Source organism: Belonocnema kinseyi, chromosome 5, assembly GCF_010883055.1.
Source record: "Belonocnema kinseyi isolate 2016_QV_RU_SX_M_011 chromosome 5, B_treatae_v1, whole genome shotgun sequence".
In the NCBI taxonomy this organism is placed as follows: Eukaryota; Metazoa; Arthropoda; class Insecta; order Hymenoptera; family Cynipidae; genus Belonocnema; species Belonocnema kinseyi.
This window is the reverse complement of record NC_046661.1, coordinates 93,926,490-93,937,292: the sequence shown is the minus strand read 5'-3', so window position 1 is coordinate 93,937,292 and position 10,803 is coordinate 93,926,490.

Below are 10,803 nucleotides of genomic sequence, written 5' to 3'. Positions count from 1 at the left end.
GGTTGTCAACGAGGGCTAACGGAGGTAAAAAAAGCCTAAAATTGGTAACATAGTTTATGGATGAACCATTAGTTTGCCAGGTCAAAAAAATATATATAGGGCTCACATTGTAAAAAGGAATGGAAATTTTTACCTGTATATAGAACTAAAGTCAAACTTCAATCCTTTTTCCAACGATCATATAATGAGGGTGGGTCATTAAAAAATTACCTTGGCAAAAAAGATTGCAGAAAAAATGTGACAAAAAGGAGTGGAAAATGGTTTAAGGGTCAAGCGCACTTTTTTAAGTGCTCTTTGCGAACAGAAAATTATGGGACAGGAGCATTTGCGTGGAAAAGTACTTGAGTACTTTTTTTTTAAATATAGAGAATGCTAATTTAAAATAATCTGCATCGCTCGCAATTGCAACTCTCGCCCCACACTTGCAAACAGATCTTTTTAAACTAAAGGTCGTAGCATCAACAATTGCAATTTGGTGATTGTAAATTCTCTTTCGTTAAAGCTCCTTCGCTTTTAACGAACACATTCTCATCACGCATCTCGTGCTTCGCACTAAATTTCTCCAAAATTCTAACTTTCCTACATTATTCGTGTGTACCAATTTTATTTGTAACGATTACCTCAATATTTTTTCTTATTTTTCAGAACTATTTATTTTCAGCTACCCTGAAAAACAAATCATTTAAATAAATTTATATTATTACAATTTATGAACTGAATTGATATTTGAACAGATGTGTTTTTATTTTATTGTTTTTATGGTTAAAAAATGTGTTCTCCTTAAAAAAAATGTGTAATTAAAGATTTTATTGCAACTAGTGTCATTTTACCATAAATTTAAATTGTTTATTTTCAACGTATTTTTTTACGATTCAAACGACAAATTTTCATCCTAGCGTAAAATGATTCTAATAAAATTTGTAGCAACAAGTTAGGCGAAACATTTTGTTAAATAAAATTTTATTTTAACTCGTCTCGTTTTTCAAAAAGTTAATTTTATAATACATTTGTGTAACAAAAGTTTATAACAAACAAAATTGTTAAAAAATTAGAAATCTTGTTCATATCATCATCATTGTTTCAATATACTAATATTCTGTGTAGAATGTTAACATAACCTACAAATTAAAAAATGTGTGTATCTTCTTCGAAATGTAATGGTTGTTATTGAAAATATCAATTTCCAGAGAAAAACGCTAGTATAATCCAAAAGTGGTGAATGATTCTTAACCATTATAATGATTTTTGTTTTAAAATTTCAATTTTTGTTTAAACGCTATAAACGTAACCTAAAATCTAAAAGAAATTATGAACCTTTAAAATCTGGTAAATAATTTTTTGATTAAAATAGCCGATTTTCTGTTAAAAGCGTTATCATTAGCAACAGTTACAAAACTGCGAATCTTGTTTGAACGATAATAATATATTTTTAATACCAAATAAAAATTAACACAACAGAGAAAAAAATTGAAAAATAAACGAATTTTGGAACAAATATTTCAACTTTGCACTGAAAAATATCACTTTTTAAACAAAAAATAGAACATTTAAACCTTTACTTGAAAAAATTAACTTTCAACAAAAAATAACAGGTTTTTAAGAAAATAGTTCAATTTTCAACCTAAGAGATGAATTTTCAACTAAAGTGATAAATCTTCAAATGGAATAGTTGACTTTTAAACCAAAAAGATGAGATATCAACTAAAACCATAAATTTAAAACAATAGAATAAAAATAAATAAATAAAAATAAATTAGGAAAACCTTAACATCTTTTGTAAAAATAAAGCATTAAATGTTCAACTGAAATAGTTGGATTTTCGACAGCAACAAATTTATTTTGACTAAAAAAGGTAAATTGTTTCCCAAGACTTGAGTAGTTAAATTTTAAGTTAAAAAAATTAATTTTCAATCAAACAGATCCATTTTCAACTAGAACCATGGCATATTTCAACGGAAATGGTTGAATTTTCAAAAACGAAAAATAAATTTTTACTAAAAAAGATACATTGTTAACCAAACCTTAAATAATTAAATTTTAAATTAAAAAATTATTGTTCAACCAAACAGATTAATTTTCAATTAGAACGACGGATTATACAATTGGAATAAGTTGAATTTTCAGTTTAAAAAATTATATTGCACAAAAAAAAGAAACTTAAAAGAAATCAGTTTTTAAAAATTAATTTTTAACCAAAGAAATGAATTGTCAACTACGAAGATTATTTTTTTAATAAAAAAGGTGAATTCGCAACTATTAAAGATCATTTTTCAACTAGAAATTGAATAATTAAATTTTTAGTCAAAATATAAATGTTCAACCAAAGAGATGAGTTTTTAAATAAATTTATGTAATATTTAACTAGAATAATATTTACATTTTAAGTTCAAATAAATAAGAATTGTCAATACAAAAAGAAAAAAATTCAACAAAAAAGGTAAATTTTTCGCAAAAAATTCCTTTAAGTCCAAAGAAAAAAGAAGTATTCAATAAAAAAGCTCATACTTAAATAAAAAAAAGACATTTAATTTAAATAATGAATCTTTAACCAAAAAGAATTAATTTTTTACAGAATATTTTGTTTTCAACCTAACAGATGAATGTTCAACTAAAATGATAAATATCATTCTAATACTAAAATTTTCAACCGAAAAGAAGAATTTTTAAATAAGAAAATTCACTTGCAAAGAAAAAGATAATTTTCTACAAGAAACGCATTTTTAATAAAACATCAGCATTTTCAATCAAATAGTTGAATTTTCAATAAAAAAGACAAATTCTCATCCAAAATGTTGAATTTTAAACAAGAAAAGATCAATTTAAAAAAAAAGTGCACATTCAAATTTTTAGCTCGGTTATGAAATTTTTTTTTTGGTTTTCACTATGAACAAACGCTATGTTATATCGCTTTTACACTTTGGTATATAGGAAATATTGGTTATTACTATTATAGGAAATTGCTAAAAATGCTCCAAAAATAATGACAGGTTACGTATGTGCAAATACTTATTTGTTGATTTGCAAATAACGTGCGAATTTGATTGTTTATATTGATTTTTTAATCAACTTTCTATAAAATTATGAATATATTCATGTATAAAAACGTTCCTTAGTGCTTTTTATACAATCTTACAAATTCTAAACACGATATCCAAATCCTTGTAGACGTAGCGAGCACAAAAAAAAATGAAAATGTTTTACACATTTATTTTTTCAAAATTATTACTCAAACTAAATATAAAACGCAATTTATGGTTTTATTTCCTATATTCTAAACTTTGAGAGCGATATATCATTGGCTTTGAGCAAATTGAGATAATCTGAAAAATCTAAGATCCATAAACCGTAAATAAGTAAAAAAATCCATTAAATCCTGATAAACACACTCATATGCCCTGCTACAGTATATGAAGTAGAAATTCCTTTTCCAAATTGACCAAAATTGTTAATATAATAAAAAATTTTAGTTTTCTGTGATCAGAAGTAAATTTCCTGTTTTTAATTAAATTCGCGATCATTTCCCAGTTTACCGGTCAAATCGCTATCCTGTATTATATGTATCAGATGTTAGATTAACAGAGTTCTGATTTTTAACAATGTGAAAGATTTCGCTGAAACTTTTTATCGGTAATTACACTCGATGCAATTTAGAATTCTGAAAGTCAAAATGATGGTCAAAACTATTTGATTGTTAAACAATAATAGTGCTACAATCATCAAATTAATCATGTACAAAGATCAATATATTAAAAAAGGTTACAATATTTTTAATGACATATAAAAAAAACTTACATTGAAATAGTCTAAATGTGTTAAAATTGTTTTTCGTTTATCTATCTTCTGTTTAGGAACAGGTGATAAATGTTTTTTTTTTTTGTGACTGAAACCTCAAATAAAGAGGCTTGGCAATCGAAAAAAGTAAAACGTCAACAGGTTTAAAACTTTTGGCAAATTAAGCTAAAAAAGAAGCTTTCTTATCAGGCCAGAGTATCAACAATTCTTTTTCACCTTTCATTTATCACCGGTTCATCTATAAATTTTTCCCGTAAGATAGCAAAAAAAATCAATTTTACTTGCCTTCGATTAAATGCTCCTTCGACGCTAGGATTAGAGGAATGGCTCCAGAGCTGCTCATTATTCTTTCTCAAAGTCAAGGTACCAGACCCTGACTAAGGTTAGATAATTTACGATATTATCTATAAATACCCGCAGATGCAACTGGTCACAATTGATTTATCCAGCTAGACACGAGGCTATTTCGAACGATAAAACTTCGCGGAAAAAACATCAAGTGTCTCAAGTCGTCAATCAATAATAAAGGTAATAATAATTGTTAGAGGTTGTAAATTTAAATTGATCTGATCCCACGCACTTTCACTTTACTGCTTTTTTGTGACATCTTTTTGGCGCCGTTGATTCTGCAAGGAAATTTAAATCAAATTCGAACGAAAACTGTTATTTTCATTTACGAAGCAGATTGCTATTGGATCTAGATTGCACCGTGATTTCATTTTATAGCCCGATAACAGCTGCTTCGAAAAGTTCGATACACAGAATACGTTTTTAGATTCTCATTTTATGTAAATCTTGCTCGTAATTATTTTCTGTTCCTTCCTTATGAAAATTTTTATTTATTTTGACTCTTCAATCTTTAATCATTTTGAGTGAGAGTATTTTATGGACCACGCATAAGTTACATAAACTTCTTTCCGGAAATTTGAAACATTGTACACTAGGGTGGGTCAAAATTGCTTTTTTTCTTTATAGGACAACGATCCTCTCAATTTCATTCCAAATCCGAAAAAAGAAATCCCCTAATTTCAATTAAAAAAATTTTTTTTATATAAACAGGTGCCGGTTTTGAGTTGAAGTTTTCCACGAGTACCTGAAAACTACCCTTAAAACAAAAATGGTAAATTCTTCATGAAATCGACCTTTTCAGCACTGTATTCTATTTTCTTTTACCTAAAATTATTACTATTAGACTAGTGGCATATTTATTATCATTGGTTGATTAAATATTAATTATTGAAACAAATGAAATTACTTTTAATTGTTGTTTTAAAATTTGGTCACCCCCTTAAAATTATTACTATTAGTCCAGTGAAATATTTAATATCATTGGCTAATTAATTTGTAATTGTTTAAACAAATGTAATTTGTTTAAATCATTTTTTTTAGATTCGTTTTTTCCCTAAAAATGATCACTATTGGTCTAGTCACAATTTTGGTCACGAGACTAGTCTAGTCACACAACAGTCGAATTCTTAACCAAGAAAATTAATTTTCTACAAAAAAAAAGAAATGCACGACAAACTACATCGATTTTCAACGAAAAAGTTGAATTTACGAACTGAAAAAGATCAATTTTTAACAAAAATGGCACAGTTAAATTTTCGTTACAAAATTGATTTTTAGAAAAAAAAAATGAATTCTCAAAAAAGTAGTTGAATTTTCAACGCAAAAAGACGATTTTTCGACAAAAAATATAACAGTTAATAATTTAACTAAAAATATGTTTATTGTAAATCGAAAATAGTTCAATTTTCTACTAAATTATTGGATTTTCCAGCCAACAGGGTGATTTTTCTACAAAAGACTTGAATTTTCAAAAAATAAATAAATTTTCAACCAAGCAGTTGAATTTTTAACCAAACTTTAAAATGTACCGTTACAAAATTATTTTTTATCATTCAAAAACGAATTTGTAACAAAGCAAGTGTGTTTTTAACGTTAACAACTTTAATTTTCAAAGAAAAATATAATAATTAACATTTAAACTAAAAAATAATTTTATTGTAAATCAAAAATTTTTTAATTTTCAAACCAAACAGTTGCATATTAAGTAAAAAATTAATTGTATGCAACAATATAGACGAATTTTTCACAAAATTCATAAATTTCCAACCAAATAGTTGAAGTTTCAACAAAAAGAAAATTGTCTACCAAAAATGGAATAGTTAAATTTCAAGTAAAAATAATTAGCTTACAAACCAAAAACAAGTCAATTTAATCCTTGACTAAAACAAATTACTTTTGAAATAAACCGTTGAATTTTTAACCAAAAATATTAAATTTCGATTAAAAAAAGATGAATTTTCAATAAAGTACATAAATTATGGTTCAAATATTCAGTTGAATTTTGAGTTGAGAGATTTAAATTTCTTTAAAAAAATGTTTATCCAAATAATTAAATTTTTAACTAAACAAGGTCAACTTTCTACAAAAAATAGAATAGCTAATATTTTATCTAAAGAATATTGTTATTATAAATCAAAAACAGTATTTTCAGTAAACAAAAATCGATTTTCTACAGCAAAAAAAGAATGTTGAACAAAATATATAAATTATCAACCAATTAAAACTTTTAGCCATAAAGATCACATTCCTACAAAAAAGACGAATTTAAAAGAATTTACATAAATTTTCTGGCAAAAAATGGAATAGTTAAATTTTCGGTCAAAAACAAAAACAACAAATTTTCAAGTAATAGCTCAACTTTCGACGGATGAAATGAATGTTTAACAAAGTCGTTCATCTTTCGACCAAATATTTCAATTGAATACCAAATTGTTGATCTTTTGTTATTCAGTGATTCACAGGCGTGAAAATATCTTAATTGAGAAATAATGTTTACCACATCCCCCATGTCATACACCATAAAAAAAGCTTTGACCCCCCCCCCCACTGAAAACGTAATTTATGCACGGCCCTTTTAGGGTTTTCATCCTTAACTGATGTCTGGCTATATCGTCTTTTTCTACTTGCGATATTTTCTTTTCAGTATTAATTATAATTTTTGGGATTAAAATGAAGATGTTGTTATGTTTATGATAATATAATAGATATTTGATGCTCTTTTTAATGGTTTTAAGTTTGAGCACAACTAAGTAAATACTATCATGTTACCACTTATCAGAAAATACCTTGATCTATGACACCGAATAAGGAATTCTATATTTGAGCACGCGAGGTTACTTGTTATGCATAATTCCGTAGGAGATAGTAAATAAAACGTTCAATACATGTTAAAAGTATTATATTCATCTTCTCCTTTTGAACTTTACAAAGTAATCATGAAAGAAATCGAGAAGTTTTTGTAAATTTTATACTCATAATATAACTTTCACGAAATACAAAAATATTATACTATAAATATATTCATATTAATGATTCTATCTAAATTTTGTTTATTTAAAAGTATAGAAGGAAGCATGAGAATTATGCGAAATCTTGTCCTTTTCTAAAAGCGAACAAAGATTTTATGTAAAGTTCACTTTCGCGAAAAAGCGGTACATAATTCGACATTCGTATACTTTCTTCAGACGAGAAGGCAGAAAAATGTAGATTCAAAAGTGATATCATATTATTATTGTTTTATTGTATCAAATACGATATTTTATAATAATTAATAATTGAAAGGGCCTAAAATTATATCATTTTCTAAAATAAAAAAAAGTTTAAATCATAAAATTTAATTTGGGAAATTCAAAAATTGCTTAAACTCAAGTAATCGAAAAGTTGATTTATAACCCTTGTCGAAAAATATGTTTACAATAAAATAAAGTTCTATTTCAAAATTTTAATTTTTTATAGAAATTTGTGATTGTACAATTTTGTTAAGCGTTCAAATTGTAGCAAAAATTGGCCTAATAAATCTACATGATAGGGTCAAATTTTTACCCTTCAATTTTGACCTTTAGGAATCATTCAAAAACTACGTCAGGTTTTTAAGTCAAATTAAAAAAAATCAACTTTTTTGGAAAACAATCAACTTCTAAATTTGGAAAGATGAACTGTGCAGTTAAAGAAAAAAGCCTTTTCAAGAAAATAGTTGAATTCTTAATCAAAATACATACATTTTTGACCAAACAGTTTCACTTTTAACGAAAAAATATATTTTTACCAAACGAGGTGAATGTTCAAAGAAAATTTTTCATTCAATATAAAAAATATTCACCAAATTTTTTAAATTTACATGCAAAAGATGAATTCTCCACGAAAATATTAATTTTCAATCAGAAATTCAAAGTTCAACAAAATCGTTCAATTTTCAATTAAAAATTATCAACTTTCAACTAAAAACGATCGATTTTTAACGAAAACTGAAACAGTTTAATTTATAGTGTAAAAAATTACTTTAAAAAAATAAAGAATTTTCAACAATGTACTTAAATCTGTAATTAATAAAATAAATGTTTAAGGCAAAATTTATTATCTGAATTTTCAACTAAAAACTATCATCTTCTCTTAAAAATTAAATATTTAAATTTTTAGTCAAGAAACTTAAATTTCCAACTGAAAACAAATGAATTTTTAACAAAATATTTCAATCTTAAAGCAATAAAATGAATGTTTAAGGAAGTAATTCAACTTTTAAACTAGCATTTGGGTTTTTGACTAAAAAAGATGCATTTTTGATGAAAGTTTATTAGTACAATTTTGAACTAAAAACTATTAATATTTAGTTGAAAATGGATTAATTAATATTGTAGTCAAAAAAATTAATTTTGAACTAAAAAACGAATTTTCAAGAAAACAATTCAATCTTCAATAAATAAAATGAAGTTTAAGATAGTAATGCAGCTTTCAAACAAGTAATTGAATTTTGATAAACATTTTTAAATGAAAAAAGAGAATTTTCATCAATGCAGTCTAATCTTTCACTGATAAAATGAATGTTTAATAAATTAGTTCAACTCTCAAACAAGTGGTTAAATTTTGAATGAAAAAAGGTTAATTTTCAATGAAAAATTTAACTGCTGAATATTCAATAAAAAAAATTTCATTTTTAACCATAAATCAATTAGTTAATTGTTTAGCAAATAAAATTAATTTTTAACTGAAAAAGAAGAATTTTCATAAAAATATGTAAATTTTCAATAAGTAGAAGGGATTTTTAATAAAGTAGTTCATCCTCTAATCAAGTAGTTGAATTTTAAATAAAAAAAATATGAGTTCTTAATGAAAAATTTAATAGTTCAATTTTTAACTGAAAACGAATAATTTTGAAATAAAAATGGAAATAGTTTAATTTTCAGGCTAAAAATGAATTTTTAAATAAAAAAAAAAGAATTTTTTTTTTAACAAAATAGAGAAATCAGCAAAAAAAGAATGACTTTTGAACCAAGAAGGTCAACTTTTAAACAGGTAGTTCAATTTTCAGCAGAAAAAAGATGAATTTTTATTGAAAAGTTCAATACTTAAATTTAAACTAAAAAATATCAATATTGATCAAAAAATGACTTAATTTGCAACATAAATAAAATAATTTATTCTCATACTGAAAATTTATATATTCTATTTTTTTTAATGCATTGTTTTTAGTTGAAAATTGTATAAATTGTATAATTGTATAAATAAATTTAACTGATAAATATCAATAAATAGAACTAAAGCCTCTTATCTGCAGACGAAAATTGATTGATTAAATCTTCAGTAAAGAAAATTAATTTCCAAATCTAAAACGAATTTTCAATCTAACTGTTAAATCGAAAAGAATGAATGTTTAAGAAAGTAGTTCGACTTTCAACCAAGTACTTAAATTTACAATCAAGGAAGATGAATTATCAATTGAAAATACAATAGTTGGATTTTCAACAAAACGATGATTTTTGCATTAAAAATAAAAAACGTTCAATTTTCAGCGTAAAAAATTAAGCTTTAACAAAAAAAACTAAATTTCAACAAAATAGTTCAATTTGCAAACAATAAAACCAATGTTTAACAAAGTACTTGAATTTTTATACCAAATGAATTTTCAGCAAAATAATTCAATATTTAGACAGTAGAATTTTCAACCAAAAGGGATGAATTCGGAAACATAAATATATAATCGGGACATGGGTTCTGAACAGACCCTTAATCAATATTACAATTTTGTTTTAAATCACAACAAACAATCACTAACAAAGGCGTCTTTTTGAATGAAAAAACAAACTAATTTATAACTCAAGCTTAAACAATTTCTTCAATTATCGGGTTTCAATATATTGATTCAAATTTCTTATAGTCTCACTTTTTACACTCCTATACCTGTTGCCCTTCATTGTGTATGAAACCTACAGGTTTCGTTCAAACTCTCGCACAACTTTAAATGCCGCCATTATCTTGCATTTTTTCCAAGCTTTAGAATTAGCTGATTAAAGAAATTGCATTTTCTTATCGCGAAAGAGCGTCCATTCTCGTAGAGTGTTTATCTACCGGAAAACCAGTCTTGATAAAAAAAGTGAAACCGGAACGGAAAGTTCTTACTGTTTACTCGTGGTCTCGTTTCCGTAATCCAGAGAACCGGAAGCGCTTTCCGAAATCGACATTATTATCGTTTTTTGATACGATCGCGAAAAGCCGGCCCGGACCGGGCGAAGGTGTGGCGACAGGTCGCGAAGCGCCGCGCTGTAAACGCGCGTTGACCGGGAGGGACCGTAGACAAGTGGTTTTCGCATTTGCCGGGGGTGGTCTGCCCCACTCACCTGGTCTTCGTGTAGGGTTGCGCACATACTACCCACCTTGCTAGCTACCTTTAACCTACCCTCTTTTCGCCCCCCTACTCCCCTGTCAATCGGAGGGTTGCTTCCTTCACCAATCCCCACTGCTCACTTGACTGACGACGCGTCAGGCACCTACTTATATAGCGACAAAGCTTTGAGTTTCATCGACGTTTTCACCTCATTCGATACTTACACCCTATTCGATATTTCGACGACGCACTTCTGGCATTCAGGGTTTGTCCGTAAACTACTTTAGGGAGCGTTTCAATATGACGTGACGCTATTTTCCTTCATTTTTTACTCAATCTTCCCC